At 49.1% G+C, this 20,471-nt stretch overlaps 1 long non-coding RNA gene across 1 annotated transcript; it reads right to left on the bottom strand.

The window, feature by feature from the left end:
- Positions 1-15,606: 15,606 nt before the first annotated feature.
- On the bottom strand, positions 15,607-17,907 carry LOC120712419. Its single transcript, XR_005690872.1, has 2 exons — positions 17,530-17,907; positions 15,607-17,422 (listed from the first exon to the last, which is right to left on the bottom strand). It is a non-coding gene; the product is annotated as an uncharacterized LOC120712419 (long non-coding RNA).
- Positions 17,908-20,471: the final 2,564 nt, after the last annotated feature.

Below are 20,471 nucleotides of genomic sequence, written 5' to 3'. Positions count from 1 at the left end.
ACGCTCCAGGGTTGCATCTCCAAGTACTTATCACTGGCACCAATATGGATAGTGACCTCACAACTTTCAGTGCCATGCTCCACGAACTCGCGACCCACGTACTCTGGTCGTTCTGGAATACCAAGTCGCACCGTGGCAGCATAAAGCACCCTGGGGAATCCATCTTCGTTGATGCAGTAGGTGGTGGTCCAGTCATCCGCCATCTGATTTTCAAGGGTAGGGTTAGCATAACAAGGATAAAGTTTAAGGAGTAATATATTTTCATGGATTGACCATCCTAGGGCTCCTACGGTCATCGTTTACTACCGGTTCGCGTCCTACAGCCAAGCATGGCTCTGATACCACCTGAAGCGCCCCGACCCGAAGATCAAGGCTAAACCATGTATTAATTACCGAATAAGGTCTCCGGCATAATACATGTTACATCAAGTGGAGTCCAGAGTCATACAGAGCTTTATTTAACACGTACATGAGAAGTAAAGTGACAACACAAAGCTACACAGAACAACCATAGGATAACAACTAGCATAGCGACATGCAGGACTAGCTCTTCATCCATCACGGCTCCACTCGATCAGCTTGGGTGCGGACACGATCTACTCGTAGTCTTCTGGCACAAAGTCAGGATCCTCTGGAGAAAAATCAACAAAGGTGAGTACAAAAGTACTCAGCAAGCTCCACCTCACCCTACGGGAGGGGAAATGACATGCACGACACATAATAAATAAGCACATTCTACTAACAATGCAACTAATGGTATGCAACTCTTCCCGACACAACTCACAATAGGTAGCTCACTAGTTGTCAGGACCACACCGTAGCCTGTCCATACCGTGGACACGGACCATTCGAATGGATTATACACTCTGCAGAGGTTGTACGCTTTACCCACACGCACTTCACCGTCCAGAGACGGCTCCGTCATAGCCGACACCCAGCCGTGGCTCAACCCCGACTAGTCGCCCCCAAACCCTCGGGTCTGGACCATTCCAGGTCTCTCCCCAAAACATATCCACCTCGGACGACTACCAGGTTAGCCAGTGGGATTAGGCTAAGGTTTGCCCATACAAACTCATGTGGTCGTACTGAAAGTAAGCTAGGTGAGATGTCAAAACAACTCGGTCCTTATGGTTCACCAGGGCAGCAACCATCCCTCAACATGTCAACTCGAGCCTACCACCACGGTAGCACTCACCTGCCAGTCTACCACCACGGTAGCGCCGGCTCCAGCATACCCAGCTGCCCTGGTCTCAGCCAGATCCCTTCTTATCCTATTCTCAGCTTTGGATATGCATGACTACTCAGATGCATGCATGAGCACACTCAATCACTCAAGTACTAGTATATGTAACCGATCCTAGACCCAGGCTACAGCAAAACGTCCTCACATGGATGCAACCGCTCACGTAGGGGTCGATGAAACTTGCCTTCGCTTGCGTACGCGTCGGCGGCGGCGGCTTCCTGCTCGTGGTACGGGTCTTCTGGCTCCTTGGCAGGCTCCTCCTCGATCACTCCGTGATCTACGGGCGAGAACGGCACAACCGGCAAACAACACAAGCAAGCAATAAAATAAGCTCAAATGGAGATGAAAATAGGAGGAATAGATAATATATGATTTGAGGAGAGTTTAGGAAAAAGAGTTTCGTGAAAAGGAGTTGATATGAAGGAGATATTGAGTTTACAGTATTGATTGGTAGAATGATTTGGATTAAGTGCTCACGACCTGGTGGGAGTTTTGGGCCTTTATTAGTGGAGTTAATGGTCGGGGGAGCTGCCTGCCATCTCACCTTGGCGCGGAACAGCTCGAGGAAGAGGGTCAACTGTTGGAGCTTCGTCTCGTGAGTGAGTTGGGCTCGGGAGGAGTGGTTCAGCTGGTGGAGCGAAGCGGCTCGGCGTGCTTGGGCTGGTGACGGGGCTCGTCACGGCCTTGCTCCTTTTATAGGCGAGGAGAGCAGCAGCGGCGTCGCGCAAGGACGGGCGACGGCGTGGGCTGCGGCAACTCGTCGTCAACGCGAACAGTGGCAGCACTGAAGGCGTGAGTGCCGAGGCGGCAAAGCCGGCGAGGGCGCTGCAGCGGCATGGGTGAGGTGGGGACGCGGGAGTGGGCGGCACGACATGATGCCGGCGGCAGTGCGCGGTCCCGTCGTGGGGCCGGCGTGTCGCGCGTGCGTGAGCGAGAGCGAGCGGATGAGGCGGTTCAGCGGGAAAAATATCGGCCGGCACTGTGCGTGGCGACCCTGATTTATGGCGAGGTGGGTGCTGCCATGACGGGTCTTTTCAAGGTAAAGGGTGTGGGTACTCTGTGGCTTCCAGGGAATGATGAAGTTATGGCAAAGAAGGTAGGCGCTGTCATGATTGTCTGGGAATTATGGCATGGTACGGTGACTCGAGAGGCTTTTATGGAAAGAGACGAGATGATTTTTGTCGTAGGTGCAAGCATGCGTATGCTGGTTACTGGAGGGAGCGAATGTACTAACGCAAGGCAAGAGTAAAAATAGTTTACCTAATAGTTATGTAATACCTCGTATAACGTTAATATTATTTTACGTTACTAGTTTAATTGCAACATAAGTTTTATTTAGTGATTGTTGGAAATTGAGGCAGCTCTACTAAGTTGAGGATCTACACCAACTCAATTCAGAGTCGGTCAGCTTCTAGTTACTTAGTGTACCGGGTCCTTTTGACGGCAGAGCCGTCTTTTGCTTCCGGGAGGCAGAGCCTACCAACAGATGAAGCTGGCTTCCGGGTGGCAGAGCCAATCTTCGATGAAGCCCAGACCCTTTTGTGATCCCGGGTGGCAGAGCCATCCTTCGATGGATCACAACTTATACACTAAGTACTTAAATTTAACCGGAAGACTAACACTTATAAGACGCTTACCTTATTGAAGGAACAAAGGAACACACACCTAGCGCACTCTACCTATGCTCACTTCTACCATGCCCTTGGATGTGTGTGGGATGGAGTGGAGTAGTATGGCATGGCAAGGGGTGGCACCCTCCTTATATAGGCACCCATACCCTCTTGGATGAGTGACACTTGTCATAATCTAGGAAGCTCCATACAAATATCTAAGTTCCCTACAAATATCTAATTCTAGAAAATTCTAAATTTTACCATGACAAGAAAATATCCAAGCTTCTTGTCTTCTTATGATTCTTTTTGAACATTCTAGAACCTTGTCATGGCGAACAAAATTACGCCATGGTTTATTCATATTTTTATAGAACCTTTTAGAAGTTTGCATTATAAATTTCAACACTCCCCCTTAATCATGATGAAAACTGGGATGTTACAGAACCACGTCCCGCCTGTTCCCGCTTGCGCGTGCACCGCGTGACCGCACCCCCGCCGCTGCCACCTCCGCGTGGCCTCGCTGCCGCCGAGCCGCAGCGACGCGAGCTCCGCCGAGCCACGTGCGCCGCCCCGCCACCTTTGCTGCCGCCCCCCCTGTGTCGCACAACGCCGCTGGTCCCGCTCGCCGCCTGCCCGAGTGGTCAAGTCGCCGCTGTGCCACCTCGCCGGCCGCGCCGCCGCGTCCCGACGCCAGCAAGCGGCCGGAGCGCCATAACTCCGCCCCGCACCGCTCGCCGGACGCACCTACCGGCCGCCATCGGCTCACCCTGCCCCCACCGCCTCATTTCTCCTATAAAAGGGGCCCCGAGCTCCCCGGCCAACCCCACAACCTCACCCGCCGGCCCTAGCCCCCTCTCCTAACCTGCAGCGCCGCCGCCGCAGCCATTCCCGCCCGCCGCCGCCGGCCCACGTCGCCCCGTCTCTGCGCGCCATGCCAGCCCAAGGTGAGGCCGGGATCCCCTCCAGAGCGCCACCCTTCCCCTTCCCCCTCACTCCCGGCCGCCGCCCAAGCCCAGCGCGCCCGAATCGGGCCGCCACCGGCGAGCCGGCGCCCTTCCCCTGTTCTGCGATGGGAGGAAGGGGATGAGTGGCCGTTTTGCGTTTAGGCCCTCCCTCTCCTCCCATTCTGTTAAAGGACCCTTTCCCTTATAACCCTTTTTCCAAAAAGAACCCTGCCCTTTGTTCTAATTCCAAGTGAACCCTTCCACATAAAAACATAATTCCAAGTATACCCTTGACCCTTCCAGTTTAGTCCAAAGGTTTCTAGAAATTACAGCTAGGCCCCTGCCTTCTCAAGAAATAATTACCACTAGGTCCCTGATTCCTGATCTAGCCCCTGAACCCTTACAAAACCTATCATTTCATGTATCGAACGAGCTCTGATCAACCCGAAACTTTACCCAGTATCTTTTAACTTAGTTCCGGCCATGTTGTTAGGAAACCCCTCAAGGATGCCACTTCTATCTCCATATTTTATGTGTTTCCGTTTCGAGCTCAACGATAGATCTTTGTATTGATTGGATGTTTGTTTGTGTGTGCTGTAGACCGCGGTGTGAACGAAGGAGAGCCCGCTAACGAGCAGTACTGCGAGCAAGGGAACGAGGATCAGTTCCACGACCCCGAGCCCGAAGGACAGGACTTCCCCGAAGGCTATGAAGACGGCAAGTTCAATCCCATCCTTTGATGCATGTTTCTGTCCTAGTTTTTATAAACACAACCCAATAGCCTGTTTATAAAGTCGCATATGTTTTACTTGCATGAAAACACGGTTGGATAGCCACCCCCTTGATTTGTGATGACCATTCCTTGACCACCTAGATTAATGTCTGAATTTGCTTGGACGTTAATCGATATTAGAACGCTTAGGACTTTGCTCTTAACACGACGGTGCTCGAGTTGTGGCATCCTACTTGTGGGTAAAGTTGCACACCTCTGCAGAGTTAAGAATCTATTCGAATAGCCGTGCCCACGGTATTGGGCGAGTTACGGTGTGGTCACATAACTAGTTACGGTTCCAGGCCGAAGAAGAAGAAGAACCCATGGAAAACCATTGGGATGTTGGAACTCAAACTGAAGAAGAAGAACCCGAGGAAACTCACTGGGACAAAGGAACTCAGACCGAAGATGACATGATGGATCAGTACCTCCCACTGAAGAAGCGTCCTCTTAGGATCGAGGAAGAGTCCCCATGATAGGAGTAGCCCCAAGCTAGAACCTTTGCCCTAATAATCGTGTACCCATGAAGTTGTACCCCACCATGTTGCAATAATAAATGTCATCTACCCCCTTTGTGTACCTCAAATAATTGTGCAAGTTTTTCACCATATCTTTATTTTCAGATGGCTGAGGAAGGATGGACCCAGGGCGACTGCCAAGCTGCACCTGGCTTCCCCAGCCTCTTGATCAATGCCCTGGAAAGCCTTGGAGTCACGGGACGCCCAAGGTACTACAGCAGAGAGTACGAGCATCATGGCACTCTCCGCTGCAGGGTGATCCTAGTAGTCGCCAGAAGTGACCGCTACCCCGACATCCAGTCATGGCGAGTGACTGCTACAGGGTTTAGGCGCCATGACACCTACCCCTTGGCTATCAGGAAGACACTCCGCTACCTGTGCCGGATTTTCGAAGAACACCTAGCACCCACACCAATGAGGTTCTTCCCGCCGGCCATCAGAACCCCTGTTTGGGGAGCACGCATGAGGAGTCTGGAACGACGCCGCCATGAAGAGGACCCTCTGTACCAAGTGGCTAACTACCTAGCCGCTTTGGATCAGCTCTTCGATGAACAAGCCCACCTGTTGAGGGAGCAGACCCATCGCGCTGAGCAAGCTGAACTCGCGGTGAGGCTTCAGCAAGTCCGAGCAGCCCAAGCCGAGGCAAGAGCCGCAGCCGCGATCAGCAGTGAAGCGGTTGCACAGGAGAGCCTCAGACAAGCCCGAGACCGGCGCATGCAAGAATGGACCAGAAGTGGGACCCCGGTTCCGGCCATCGGAGAAGACCATGTTCTACTTGGGACACCCGTCATAGGATGGGGAACGCTCTTTGGAAGCCCTCGAGCCCTACCCGAGAACCCCGAAGGGTCTACTGCTGTCAGAGAAAGAGAAGTTGCTGCTCAGCCCCAAGAGAACAGGAACCCGGAGGACGACGAGCCATTTGTTTCCCCGGAAGCGCGTACCACCCCAGAAGAAGACTCGCCCCGCGAGTAGAATGTCCAACCCTACCCTGTTGTTGTACCCTTCTAGCCCTTTCAGTTTAAGTTGTATCCCTAGTTTGAACCTGTACCCGGACGTGTAGTACGCGTTCTAGTTGTGTCCCCGTGTTGTACCCTGCCTCGCTTTATTGAAGGTTGCTTGTTTGCCTTGTTGTGTGCTTGTTGTGTGTGTGCCTTTCGGCAGAAGGTTAATTCTGCCTTTTCAAAAATACGAATTAAACAACTTAAACATCACCTAATCTCAATCTCACAAAACCCTACCCAATCTGCAGATGGTTTCTCGAAGCGTCACGAGGGCCTCCCGTGTCAGGGACCCTGCAGCTGCTGATGCAGGAATGCGTCCTAACGGACAAAACCATCCTCAGGAAGAACAAGAAGTGAGTCAGGGCAGAGGAGAAAATCAGGATGCACAGCTACCACCACCACCACCCTTCGTGGACCTGGCACAAGTGATCCATAACCAGACTCTCATACTGGAGACACTGGCCAATGCTCTAATGAACAGGCAGCCACGAGAGCAGACCTTCAATGACAAGCTAACAGCTTTTCTGAGGGCCAAGCCACCCACTTTTGCCGGATCCAGCAACCCCTTGGACGCAAATGACTGGCTCCGCGTGATCCAGAGGAAACTCGAGCCGTTTGGGTGCCAGGATCGAGATAAAGTCCTCCTGACAGCACATCAACTCACCGGGACTGCCTTAGCCTGGTGGGAAAATTACTGCGCTGCTGCCAGAGATGCCTCCACCATCACCTGGAATGAATTCGTGAGAGAGTTCCGCCGCTATCACATCCCCTCAGCTACCATGAAGCGCAAGGCAGATGAATTCCGCGCACTTCGGCAGGGGAATATGACGGTAGAGAAGTATACACACCAGTTTATGGAATTGGCTCGCTATGCACCAGAAGAGGTGAACGACGACGAGAAGAAGCAGGATATGTTCAAGAAGGGACTAAATCCAGAACTCAGGACCCTGCTCACCCCTCAGATCTATCCTGACTTCAACACCTTGATGAACAAGGCAATCCTCACTGAGAAGGCCAAGAGTGATGAAAGGAAGGATAACAAGCGCAAGTTCCTGGAGAGTAAGGCCCGCCAGCAGGATCATTCCCAGAAGGCCAGAAGTTTCAGCTACAATGCACCAAGGACCCAAGCCCCAATGCAGTACAGAACCCAGTCCCAAGCGATAGGACCACGGGCCCCTAACACACAGCTCAGAAGCCAGAACACCATGAGGGCCCCACAGAGTAATGCGAGCCAAGTCACCAACAACAACAGCAATGTCAGGGCCTGTTTCAACTGCCGAGAGACAGGGCATTTCATCGCCGACTGCCCTTATGCCAAGAACAAGCCAGCCACTTCAGCTTTCTCCAACACAGTGAACGGACCCAAGCCAGTGCTGACCGGTGCCAACCGAGTGCCCCTCCGTGGCAACACCAACAACAACAACAATCAGCAAAGGCAATCCCAGCAGTCTTTCGGACGGGCTCGCGTCAACCACATCGACGCGCAGGAAGCTCAAGGAGCTCAGGGCGTAGTACTCGGTGAGTACCTAGTCAGCTCAACTCTTGCAACAGTACTGTTTGATTCTGGAGCATCACACTCATTTATATCCTCGAGTTTTGTGGAGAAACATAAAATACCTACAGTACTACTAAAGACACCCCTATTGACCCGGACGCCCGGGGGAGACATCAGGTGTCAACTGGGTTGTCTACGGGTGAGGATTAATTTAAGTGGGGTAGAGTTTCTAGCAGATCTAGTAGTACTTAAGTCAGAAGGGATAGATGTGATCCTTGGAATGGATTGGCTGAGCAAACACAATGGCCTCATAGGTTGCACGGACAAGGTAGTCCACCTAACAAACCCAGATGGAGTCCGAGTGACCTGTCATACCCGGGAAAGTGGAGCAAACCCGATGGTATTCAGCATGGAAGACAAGTCCTTGGAGGAAGTCCCAGTAGTGAATGAGTACCCCGATGTCTTTTCCGAAGAACTTCCGGGTATGCCACCAGATAGGGACATAGAATTTGTCATTGACCTTGTTCCTGGAACCGCCCCCATAGCCAAGAGACCTTATAGGATGGCAGCCTCCGAATTGGCAGAATTAAAGAAACAACTAGAGGAGTTACAACGAATTGGCTTCATCAGGCCAAGTTCGTCTCCTTGGGGAGCCCCGGTCCTATTCGTCAAAAAGAAGGACGGAAGTATGAGGCTATGTGTAGATTACCGGGCACTAAACGAGGTCACCATTAAGAACAAGTACCCTCTCCCCAGGATCGATGATCTTTTTGACCAGTTAAAAGGAGCCAGGTACTTTTCCAAGATTGACCTGAGGTCCGGTTATTTCCAGCTCAAGATCAGGGAAAGCGACATCCCGAAAACAGCTTTTGTCACCCGGTATGGGCAGTTTGAGTTTACAGTGATGTCTTTTGGACTGACAAACGCACCTGCCTATTTCATGAATCTCATGAACAAAGTGTTTATGGACGAGCTAGATAAGTTTGTCGTAGTCTTCATTGACGACATACTTATTTACTCAAAGAGTATTCAGGAGCACGAGCAACACCTGAGAGTAGTTCTAGAGAAGCTGAGAATGCATAGGCTATACGCCAAATTCAGCAAGTGTGAGTTCTGGCTGGAGAAAGTAGCTTTCCTTGGTCATATCTTGACCGCGGAAGGAGTAGCAGTGGATCCCGAGAAGGTCGAAGCAGTCTCCAACTGGCAGCAACCAACCAATGTCAGTGAGATCAGAAGTTTTCTCGGATTAGCTGGGTATTATCGGAGATTCATTGAGGGATTTTCTAAGATAGCCCGGCCCATGACAGAGCTGCTCAAGAAAGAGAAGAGGTTCACCTGGACGGAGTCGTGTGAAAGAAGCTTCCAGGAGTTGAAGCGGAGATTGACGACAGCCCCAGTGCTAACCCTACCGGATATTCATCGGGATTTTGTCATCTATTGTGATGCGTCCCGACAAGGATTGGGTTGTGTACTGATGCAAGATGGGAAAGTCGTTGCTTATGCTTCCCGTCAGCTCAGGGCTCATGAGCAAAACTACCCGACCCATGACTTGGAACTTGCAGCCTTAGTGCACGCACTTAAAATTTGGAGGCATTATTTGATTGAAAATAAGTGCGAAATATTTACCGACCATAAAAGTCTGAAGTATATCTTCACCCAGCCAGACTTGAACTTGAGACAAAGAAGATGGCTAGAATTAGTCAAAGATTATAATCTTGAAATCCATTATCACCCTGGTAAAGCAAATGTAGTAGCCGATGCCCTAAGTCGGAAATCCTACGGGCCTAAGAATGACCATTTACGAGAGGAAATGACACGATTAAATGTGCACATTGTCCCTCGGGGCTCCAGTCAAGTACTGAACGTCCAATCCACTCTGGAGGAAAGGATCAGAAAAGCCCAAAGATCGGACAAAGGACTGATAGAAATCCGGAGGCAGACCGGAGAAAATAAGGCACCAGACTTTAGAGTTGATGATAGGGGAACATTGTGGTATAAAGATAGAATTTGTGTGCCTCAGAAGGGAGATTTCAGGCAAATAATCATGGACGAGGCCCACAACTCAGCCTACTCTATTCACCCAGGATCCACCAAAATGTATATGGACCTAAAACAGAAATATTGGTGGAATGGGATGAAGGCAGATATTGCACGATTCGTCGCCTATTGCGATACTTGCCAGAGAATCAAAGCTGAACACCAGAAGCCGGCAGGATTGTTGCAGCCCCTACCCATTCCGGTTTGGAAATGGGATGAAATAGGGATGGATTTTGTGGTAGGACTGCCCAGAACCCAGAAAGGACATGATTCCATATGGGTAATAGTGGACCGACTCACTAAAGCGGCTCACTTCATACCCGTACGGACCAACTACGGCGGAGAGAAGCTAGCCAAGCTTTACGTGGAAAATATAGTGAAGTTGCATGGTGTGCCCAACCGAATTGTATCAGATAGAGGGACCCAGTTCACCTCTAGATTTTGGAAAAGTTTGCATAAAGCCATGGGCACCATGCTAGATTTTAGTTCCGCTTATCACCCGCAAACAGATGGCCAGACAGAAAGGGTAAACCAGATTATGGAAGATATGTTGAGAGCATGTGTCCTCACTTATGGCAAGGATTGGGAGTAGAGTTTACCCTATGCCGAGTTCTCGTACAACAACGGGTATCAAGCAAGCTTGGGCATGTCGCCGTTCGAGGCTCTCTACGGAAGGAAATGCAGGACCCCTCTGATGTGGTCAGAAGTTGGAGAACGTGCTTTAGTCGGGCCCGCCCTCATAAAGGAAGCAGAAGAAAGAGTAGCCGAGATCAGAGAGAAGCTGAAAGCAGCCCAGTCCCGACAGAAGAGCTATGAGGACAAGAAAAGACGAGAAATTTGTTTCAACCCCGGGGGATTTCGTGTATCTCAAGATATCACCCATTCGAGGAACCCGAAGGTTTCAGGTACAAGGAAAATTGGCCCCTAGGTACATTGGACCATACCGAGTTCTGAAGAAGGTTGGAGCAGTAGCATACCGTTTGGAATTACCAGAAGAAATGTCAGATATACATCCAGTGTTCCACGTCTCACAGCTAAGAAGATGTTTGAGAGTACCCGAGGCAGAGCATGTGCCAGTGGAAACGATTGATCTGCAGCCAGACCTACGGTATCAAGAAGTACCAGTCAAGATTCTCGACACTGTCACCAGAAGGACTAGAAACTCCGAAGTACGGATTTGCAGAGTTCAGTGGAGTAGACATGGGGTGGGAGAAGCTACCTGGGAACGCGAAGACGCTCTAAAGAAGGAGTTTTCCCACCTGTTTAGGAATCAGCCGAATCTCGAGGACGAGATTCATTTTAAGTGGGGTAGGTTTGTAACATCCCGAAAACTCACCAAATTAAATCATGCGCTAAAAGGGGTTTTTATCGTTGAGCTCGACTTAAACCCTGAATCCTAAATCCCCGGAGCCTCTCCCGAACAACCCGACACCCGAATTCGATCCACGTCACATCTCCTTCCCATCCGACGCGACGAGTTGTGACCAGCCGCCGCGAATCCCGCCCCCTCCTTTTCCTCTCCCCCTCCTAGCCCCGTGCCCCATTTCCCGTGGCCCGCACCCGCGTGGCCGACCGCGGCCGCAGTCGCCGCTGGCGCGCACCGCCGCCCCCCCTCCTTTTTCCTTTCTCTCTCTCTCCCTTTTCCCCATTTTCTTTTTCTTCATTTCTTTTTCCTATTTTCTTTTCCTTTTTCCCTTCACCTTTTCTTTTCCTTTTTCTTTCTTTCCCACCCTTCCTCCCTTCTTTCTCTCCTTCCTCCCTCCCCTGTCGCGCGCCCAGCCGTGCCGCCCGTCTCCCAGCCCCGGCCCGCCTGCCCGCACGCGCACCGTACCCGCGCACTCGCCTTGGCTCGTCGCCTGGCCGCGTCCGCGCGTGCCTACGCCGGCTGAACCACGCCGCCCCGGCCCCGACCTCGCCCAGCTCGCTCGCCCCGCCCCTGTGCGTGCACCTGCCCGTGCGCATGCGCACGCGTGCACGCACACGGTGCCCCGGCCGACCGCGCCACGCCGCGGCCGCCATCACCGCCGCGCCGCTCACCGAACCTGAAGCGCCCCGACCCGAAGATCAAGGCTAAACCATGTATTAATTACCGAATAAGGTCTCCGGCATAATACATGTTACATCAAGTGGAGTGACCGCACCACGTCCCGCCTGTTCCCGCTTGCGCGTGCACCGCGTGACCGCACCCCCGCCGCTGCCACCTCCGCGTGGCCTCGCTGCCGCCGAGCCGCAGCGACGCGAGCTCCGCCGAGCCACGTGCGCCGCCCCGCCACCTTTGCGGTCGCCCCCCCCTGTGTCGCACAGCGCCGCTGGTCCCGCTCGCCGCCTGCCCGAGTGGTCAAGTCGCCGCTGTGCCACCTCGCCGGCCGCGCCGCCGCGTCCCGACGCCAGCAAGCGGCCGGAGCGCCATAACTCCGCCCCGCACCGCTCGCCGGACGCACCTACCGGCCGCCATCGGCTCACCCTACCCCCACCGCCTCATTTCTCCTATAAAAGGGGCCCCGAGCTCCCCGGCCAACCCCACAACCTCACCCGCCGGCCCTAGCCCCCTTTCCTAACCTGCAGCGCCGCCGCCGCAGCCATTCCCGCCCGCCGCCGCCGGCCCACGTCGCCCCGTCTCTGCGCGCCATGCCAGCCCAAGGTGAGGCCGGGATCCCCTCCAGAGCGCCACCCTTCCCCTTCCCCCTCACTCCCGGCCGCCGCCCAAGCCCAGCGCGCCCGTATCGGGCCGCCACCGGCGAGCCGGCGCCCTTCCCCTGTTCTGCGATGGGAGGAAGGGGATGAGTGGCCGTTTTGCGTTTAGGCCCTCCCTCTCCTCCCATTCTGTTAAAGGACCCTTTCCCTTATAACCCTTTTTCCAAAAAGAACCCTGCCCTTTGTTCTAATTCCAAGTGAACCCTTCCACATAAAAACATAATTCCAAGTATACCCTTGACCCTTCCAGTTTAGTCCAAAGGTTTCTAGAAATTATAGCTAGGCCCCTGCCTTCTCAAGAAATAATTACCACTAGGTCCCTGATTCCTGATCTAGCCCCTGAACCCTTACAAAACCTATCATTTCATGTATCGAACGAGCTCTGATCAACCCGAAACTTTACCCAGTATCTTTTAACTTAGTTCCGGCCATGTTGTTAGGAAACCCCTCAAGGATGCCACTTCTATCTCCATATTTTATGTGTTTCCGTTTCGAGCTCAACGATAGATCTTTGTATTGATTGGATGTTTGTTTGTGTGTGCTGTAGACCGCGGTGTGAACGAAGGAGAGCCCGCTAACGAGCAGTACTGCGAGCAAGGGAACGAGGATCAGTTCCACGACCCCGAGCCCGAAGGACAGGACTTCCCCGAAGGCTATGAAGACGGCAAGTTCAATCCCATCCTTTGATGCATGTTTCTGTCCTAGTTTTTATAAACACAACCCAATGGCCTGTTTATAAAGTCGCATATGTTTTACTTGCATGAAAACACGGTTGGATAGCCACCCCCTTGATTTGTGATGACCATTCCTTGACCACCTAGATTAATGTCTGAATTTGCTTGGACGTTAATCGATATTAGAACGCTTAGGACTTTGCTCTTAACACGACGGTGCTCGAGTTGTGGCATCCTACTTGTGGGTAAAGTTGCACACCTCTGCAGAGTTAAGAATCTATTCGAATAGCCGTGCCCACGGTATTGGGCGAGTTACGGTGTGGTCACATAACTAGTGTTTCATTGGGATGGGCTGGTGTGAGTTGTTTTGGAATTGTATCCGGCAGTTGTGCCGTGTGCTACGACGGACGGGGAGTCCGGTAGCAGTTTAAAATTTGAAACTCCGTGTTACTCCTGAAACTGATTTTCATAAAGGCTTTCTTTAAAATAAACCCCTGCATAAAATATCGTTTTCTGCAAATTAAACCGTAATCTTTATCCTTGATTTACCTATGCATGTTACTCTGATATAATTCCCCCTCCGTGGGTGTGATTGGACTTGCTGAGTACGTTGTACTCACCCCACTCTTACTTTTTACAGAGGAAAATCCAGACTTCGTGCCAGACGACGCCGAGTAGGGTTACCGTTCTACACCCAACCTCGCCTGTGGAACCGGCCCTGTTGAGATGCCTCCGCTGTCGCAGTGCTCTAAGCCCATAGTAGACCCTATGTGGTTTGCGACCTGGTGTTATGTCGTAGCCTGGTTAATTATTATTATCATATGTATCGAGTGTCCTCCAAGGTTTGTACGGTTTTGAACCATCTAATGTAATAAATGTGGCATCAGCCTCCTGAGACTGGTGTTTTGTATCACATTTAAGTCTCCTCTTATGAGGGGGCGCTTCACCTGTGGCCCCCAATCCGCTAAGGAGCGGCACCGCCGAAGCTCCGCCGCCGCCGACCGCAGTGCTCCTACGCGGGGCCGCAGGAGAAGAAGGTGTGTTGGGTCTTCATAGGCTTTAAAGATTGATGTTTTAACCATGTTGTGAAAGGTATATAAAAACTTTCTTATGTGGTGTTTCTAGCAAGTATGAAGTATGCTTGTTAGCTAAAAGGACGAGTACTTTGCGCGCGCCTCGGCGCGCTGGCATTTTCTTAAGCTAAACTACCAAGTGACATTAGCATTTATTTGTGATTGATTATTACTAATAGGTTACATAGTTAGGCATTACTTTGATGTCTGATCAAGGTAAAAGTAAGCTGATAAACGCATGAAGGTATGAACATTATTGATAACTATATTATATGAACAGAATAATAAATATTACAGGAGATAGTAGGTTTATAGCATTTGTAATTCTTTGGAGAGATGATTTTCATGAAGTAGAAGACAGTTAGTTTAGTTCATACCTGTCGGTAACATAGTGATGCTGTTGGTTTTTTTATGCTAATTTGAATGGTCGGAGATATCCTTTTTGATGGAAAAATTCTCCGGCAGCTGTTTAGTCAAATTCTCCGGCAGCTGTTTAGTCAAATTCTCCGGCAGCTGTTTAGTCCAGTAACTTTGTAGCAGCCTTCCAACCGTTGTAGAGCAGCTCAGCGCAATACAGAGCTAAAGTAGAAAAGAGTTCTGGGCTCTTAAACTAAATGAGCCTTTCAAGCTTGATACACAACCATAATATTATTGTCCATAATGCTGTTGGTGCTCAAAAATTTGGACCAGGTTAAGTGGCTAAAGGGAGGTAATATTCTATGAGGTGCATTGGACAAATAGTCAAAATAAACCCGGATATCCAAAAGGGTAGCAAAATGCTTTGTCTGAAGTCCAATTAGCAAGCAGTAACAACATTAAGACTGCTTTTGTCAGAAGCGATATTATTTGTAAACTGAGCTAGTAAATGTACCCACTTCATTGTATCTTAGAGCAATCGAGAATTCATTCAAACCAATTAGATTGTTAACAAATATAAATTTGCCTGCTTAAACTTTTGAAAGGGTTCTGATAGAAAGCACTAAGACCACTGCACATAACATTCACTATAATGAAAAAGGCAAAAGCTATGGCACACCGCCTCATCAGTCAATATAGCAAATTAGTATTAAGTAAATGCACACATTGACACACTTGCTTTTAGTCAACAATTTGAAGTAAACACAAACAAATATTTGCCAGTTTGAAACTTTCAGTCTTGTATTAAAAAAATGGATGATGCAGTGCCTACATATTACCTTCTTAGACCTTTTGTTCAAGTAGAACATATGTCGTAGGGGAATTAATAATGCACTATATAGGTACGCTGTTCATCCTAAGCACCATAACATATCTTATTGTTAGGGAAGTCAAGAGAGAACAAATCACAATCAAATATTTCCTGCTGCTAGCCATAGCACACAGCTTGTAGTAAATCTTCCTAACATAAGAAATTCATTAAACGTAGGTAAGATCAAACTGGAGACAGGCTTATTATCACATCACAACATGAAAGCTTTATTTATTCCTTCATTTGTAGTTCAATCGGTGCACATTTTCCTGTAAATGCATTATTATCTGACCAGTACCAACGAATCCAACAAAATGCCACAATTTAGAATAGTATTACTTTGTGTTTTGTATTTGCAATGGAGCTATAAAGTATCTGTAAAGCATTTTAAGCAGAGCATCACATGGGAGGTTTGTTGCACCTGCAATGGAGTTATACAATATCAGTCTGTAAAACATTTTAAGCCAGCATCACACAATCAAGGGAGGGAGGGAGGGAGGGAGACTTTCAGGTATCCATTTAGTCCTTGATCAATTGTGCTATAGGTTTCACACTTGCAAATCGGGGTCAGAGCCACTGCTGAACACGGAGCTGTCAATAGAATATGCAAGATTTCAACCTCCTTGAATATGCGAAGCACGCTGCCTGCATACCTGTAGGAAATAAGAGATGAGACTACATTTAAGTAGATGCTGAAACAGCAGAAGAAATTATATACACCACTTCATCCTTTAGTCCTAGATGCTGAAACGACAGAAGAATAAGATAACCTATAAAGTATGCACAGAAGTTAATAACCCAAGCCACAGCACTTTAGCTTCATGATCCGCTATACAAGCTAGGACTATTTTGCACAGATTTTAGATACAGTTACCGCCAACACTTTAAGAAATTACAGCATGAAGATATAGCTTTCAGTTTTCACAATTACCCTATATGCAAGGAAACTAAGGAACAATATCAGAACAAAACATAGAGCTGATGAAAACTGTACCCATTGCACGTATATCAGCAAGTATAGATTTTAACATACCATAGGTATAGTGATACAGATTCCTCTCAAAAGGTATTCTTGGTGGCTCATGTTATCAGAACTTGTACAGGCTTCGTCACACGACAAGAAGCCTTCAGTTGTGGGGAAAAAAGTTAACAATTGCAAATGATGAATTAAAAGTTGAATGAAAGTCTTCATCCAAATGCTTTGTTAGCATGAAAAAAAATTTGCAACATGGATATGATCAAGGACCACAGGTAATTTAATAGATACAGTGGTCCTTGCTGAATCTAAAAAAATCCTAAATAAGCATAAAAAGATTCACCTATCAGATGCATGAGGCTAAAGCCTGAAGTTCTAAAGCAAACAAGCCTTGATCAAATGAGACGCACCACAAGGACTGCTCATTTATTTGTAATGCTATAGAATTCATTTGGATTGACAATTTTTTTTTGTTCCATCCTGAGCTACTGATTTCAAATTTAAAAACTAAAGGACGAAGTCCCTTTTGATCTTGTTCTGAGAAAACAGAAGCTAAACCAGAGGACTTTTTTTTCTGTGGGAAAAGTATATATGTGCAGCAAAATTAACATCAATTTCAATAGGCTCTGCAAAGCATTAAGCAAACAAATGACAACAGTGAGCTAAAATTAAAGCCTGAACGAACACCATGGCCTATGATCCACGATCATATCAAAATTGATTGTAATGACAGTGATCTGGAGATGCTATTTGTGCAGGAACTAATCTGCGATCTAGAATATCAATGCAACCCAAATCACACCAGCAAACCTTTTTTTCATCCTGCCATCCGTCCATGAATAAATCGGACTAATGGAAAATCTAAGCATGAGTACGCATTGAGGAACTGGGGCTTTGCTGAATTGGGCGTCAAACCTGGGCCGTCAGAGGAGAGAGTAGCTAGGTTGGTTGAACCTGTGCGGTCATGGTCGCAGTCGCGGCCGCGGCCGCGGACTCCTCTCACTTCCTCCGTTTGGGAGTCCCGGATGAGGATGAGTGGATGACGACATAGGGGAAGAAGAGTCGGAGCCCACAGTCAGCTCGTGGGACAGCCGCTTCTCTTCACGGCTGGGGCAGGGGGCAGGGGCAGTGGTCGTGGCCGCGGCCACGGCGATCTGGGAGACGATGCAGAGATGAAAGTTTAGGAGCGCTCGTGATCGGCGTACGCGGTTGGCGGCGCAGTCGTATGCCACGACGCCGTCCTCAGCATTGTCGTAGTTACCGAACCATACGCCTGCGCCGTTCTTGGCCAGGTCACGGATCTCCACCGCGATGTTGGCCCGTGCCACTACCTAACCCCGCGATAGTGCTTCCCCTGCCCACCGTCGCAGCCTCCTCGCTGCTCCGAAGCATCATTTCGGTCGACGCCGTCGGCGTAGGCGAGGGGGGTCTACGACGGGCGGGTGAGGGCGAGGGGTTTGGGCGGGGAGCGGCGACGGCGGAGGTGCGGGAAGGGCAGGGGCCGCGAGAGGCGGAGCAGGTGCATGGACGGCGGCACCGGCGAGGAGATCGAGGCGGAGGTGGGTCGGGGGCAGGGAGAAGACGGAGACAGGGGTGTGGGGTGAGACCACTCCCCGAAAGAAGAAAAATCTGGAGATCTCCAGGGGCAGCCAATTCGGTGAGGCAGTGATACGGACCGTCGAAACGGTGCAAATTAATTTTACTATCGTGGATATTCTAGCAGCTGGCCGAGCGGTGCACAAAATGACATATAGAAATGCCTGGATCTGCTGCGAATGATAGAATCTTGACAAATTTATTATAATTTTCTAATACTTCTGTCTCTGTACGATCAGAATAGGCGACTAGAGAGAGCGAATATCTTAAAAACTTCTATGGTAGAACTAGCACCATATTCTGAATTCAACTGGACATGCCTCTTTTCAAAATGTTAAGGTGATAGAAGCTAACTGGTGACGAGCTAATTTCAGAAAAAGTTAGAAAAAACTCGACGCAAAGTGAAAGTAAGCAAAAAGTATCTACTCAAACAAAGCACAACACAAAATGGAAAGAGATCATTTACCAAGGCATAGAAAGTTTTTCCAGAAATACTAAAAAAAACTTCCGTCACCAAGTAAGCCAGGATTAAAATCACTTAACTAAATATGCAAAAATTAACCAGCAAGAACTAGAACAAATTAACACAAGTTAATTAATCATGCAAAGAGTAGTAGAGATTAGTCACACAAATTTAATTAACTAGTTTTATAGGGTGAGTGTGCGTACGTTTATGAGAGTATGCTTTCGTACCGTGTTTTAAAAAATAAATAACTCACTAATCTATTCATGAGAGCATGGAACAAATAGTAGGAGTATGTGCAGAGAAACGGAGACGGCTTGATGCTTGCTCGGCGGTTTTTTCTTTTTTATATTTAAAAAAAAATTAAAATTTCAAAAATATATGTCGGTTTTGGAAAATTTCAAAAATATACCCCGGTCGCCCTATGGGGAGGCGACAGGACTCAAATGTAATTTTTTTTCTTCAAATTTGCAACGAAGTCCCTGGAGAAAAAAAAAGAGGGGGGCCTGTCGCCCCCCCAACGGGCGACAGGCCCCTGTCGTCCTGGCCCCTGTCGCCCCCCCAGGGGCGACAGGCCCCTGTCGCCCGTTGGGGGGGGGCGACAGGGTCCCCTGATGCCAAATTGAGATCGTAGAAACATGAGCTTGTGATGCCAAATTGAGATCGTAGAAACATGAGCTTGTGATATAGCTACACCTAATTCCAGACCGGTTAATGCTAGAACTATAACAAATAAGGGACCAAGATCTCCTATGAAATAGAAAATATTATTCAGAAATAGCATAGTCCAAGCAAACCCACTTAAACCCTGGCCACCATTCGCCGCCATTCCCTTTGTCATTTGAGCCTAAAAATTCAGAAAAAAAGCGGCGAAGCTCTGCCGAATTGTGTACTCCTGATCTACAGGTAACTTAAAAGCACACATGTAATTAATATAACGATAAGAAATAAAAACTAAGAAATGCATTACGTAATGTGAACCACCAAATTTTACATCATAATACAACGATAATGAAACACACATCACACATGCAGTGGCATGTCAGAACCCGTTGCAAACTACGGTAAAAAGATTCCGGACTAACCTAACATGCCTTAGGTAATTTAAAAAAACAGAATAAACACAATGATGCAGCATGTCACTAGCACTAGGGTAGTCCTAGTAGCCGTACCCCCACGTAGCAAACTGCGTTGAGCCTTCTCCGCAGTATCCACCAATTGCAGGTGGTGCAGGCGGTGGTGCCGGAGGCGCATGGCCCTTCTTCTTGTGATAAGGGCAGTTGCAGTAAGGAATAGTGCATGGTTCATCCTGTGAACCGGCTGCATTGCTGGTATCATCAACTTCGTCGTCTTTGTTACCCTCGCTCACTTCCTCATAATGGTTCACCTTACATTCCAGATCAAAGATCTTTATCTGGAGGTACTCGATGAACTCCTGAACAGAATCAATTTGTGCATGATCTACCCACATAGTAAAACCACAGTTTTCTGGAGCATCGGAAGACTGCAAAACAAATTCCATGTAAGGTGTCTCATTGAAGATAAAGAAATGAAACAACCAAGTATTACCCATGCGTGTGGACATTTAAAGAAACGCCGACCGCCATCCATCCCGTCGGTGCACATCTGCACTAAGCAGTCCTCACCATGTCTGCATTTTGGTCACGGTTCTCTACGGTTATCGTATTGTCGAAGAGGAGTTTCATTGGTAAATTCACTCTTGTGCTGTGGCGGAAACTTAAACACTGGTTCCGGAAAGGAATCAGGTCCAAGAGGCCCCTCCCATATTATGGGGTCTCCCTTTCTTCCCCCTTTTCCTTTCCCAAAACCATAGTAATTCTTCCCGCTAGACCCACCTCCAGACATTGGGTATACAATGAGGTTTGATGTTTGAGTTGTGCTGGGAGTTCACAAACTTGGGAGTATTTATAGGCGCACAAAGGTCTGATACCCGGAGTGTGGAGTGTAAATGCACCTAAAAAACCTACATGACAACACAGTGAAGAGGCTAGCTGACCTAACACTGAAAAGGCTAGATTCGATTCTCGAAATGACTACTCGATGCATCTCTGTGCATGCAGACTCACAGCATTGCATTATTGCCGCTCGGTCGATCGCGCCTAGATGCCGCCTTCCCCACTACA

Source organism: Panicum virgatum, chromosome 6K (assembly GCF_016808335.1).
Source record: "Panicum virgatum strain AP13 chromosome 6K, P.virgatum_v5, whole genome shotgun sequence".
Classification (NCBI taxonomy): Eukaryota; Viridiplantae; Streptophyta; class Magnoliopsida; order Poales; family Poaceae; genus Panicum; species Panicum virgatum.
The sequence above is the reverse complement of the archived record's forward strand: the minus strand, read 5'-3'. Positions and strand labels throughout refer to the sequence as shown.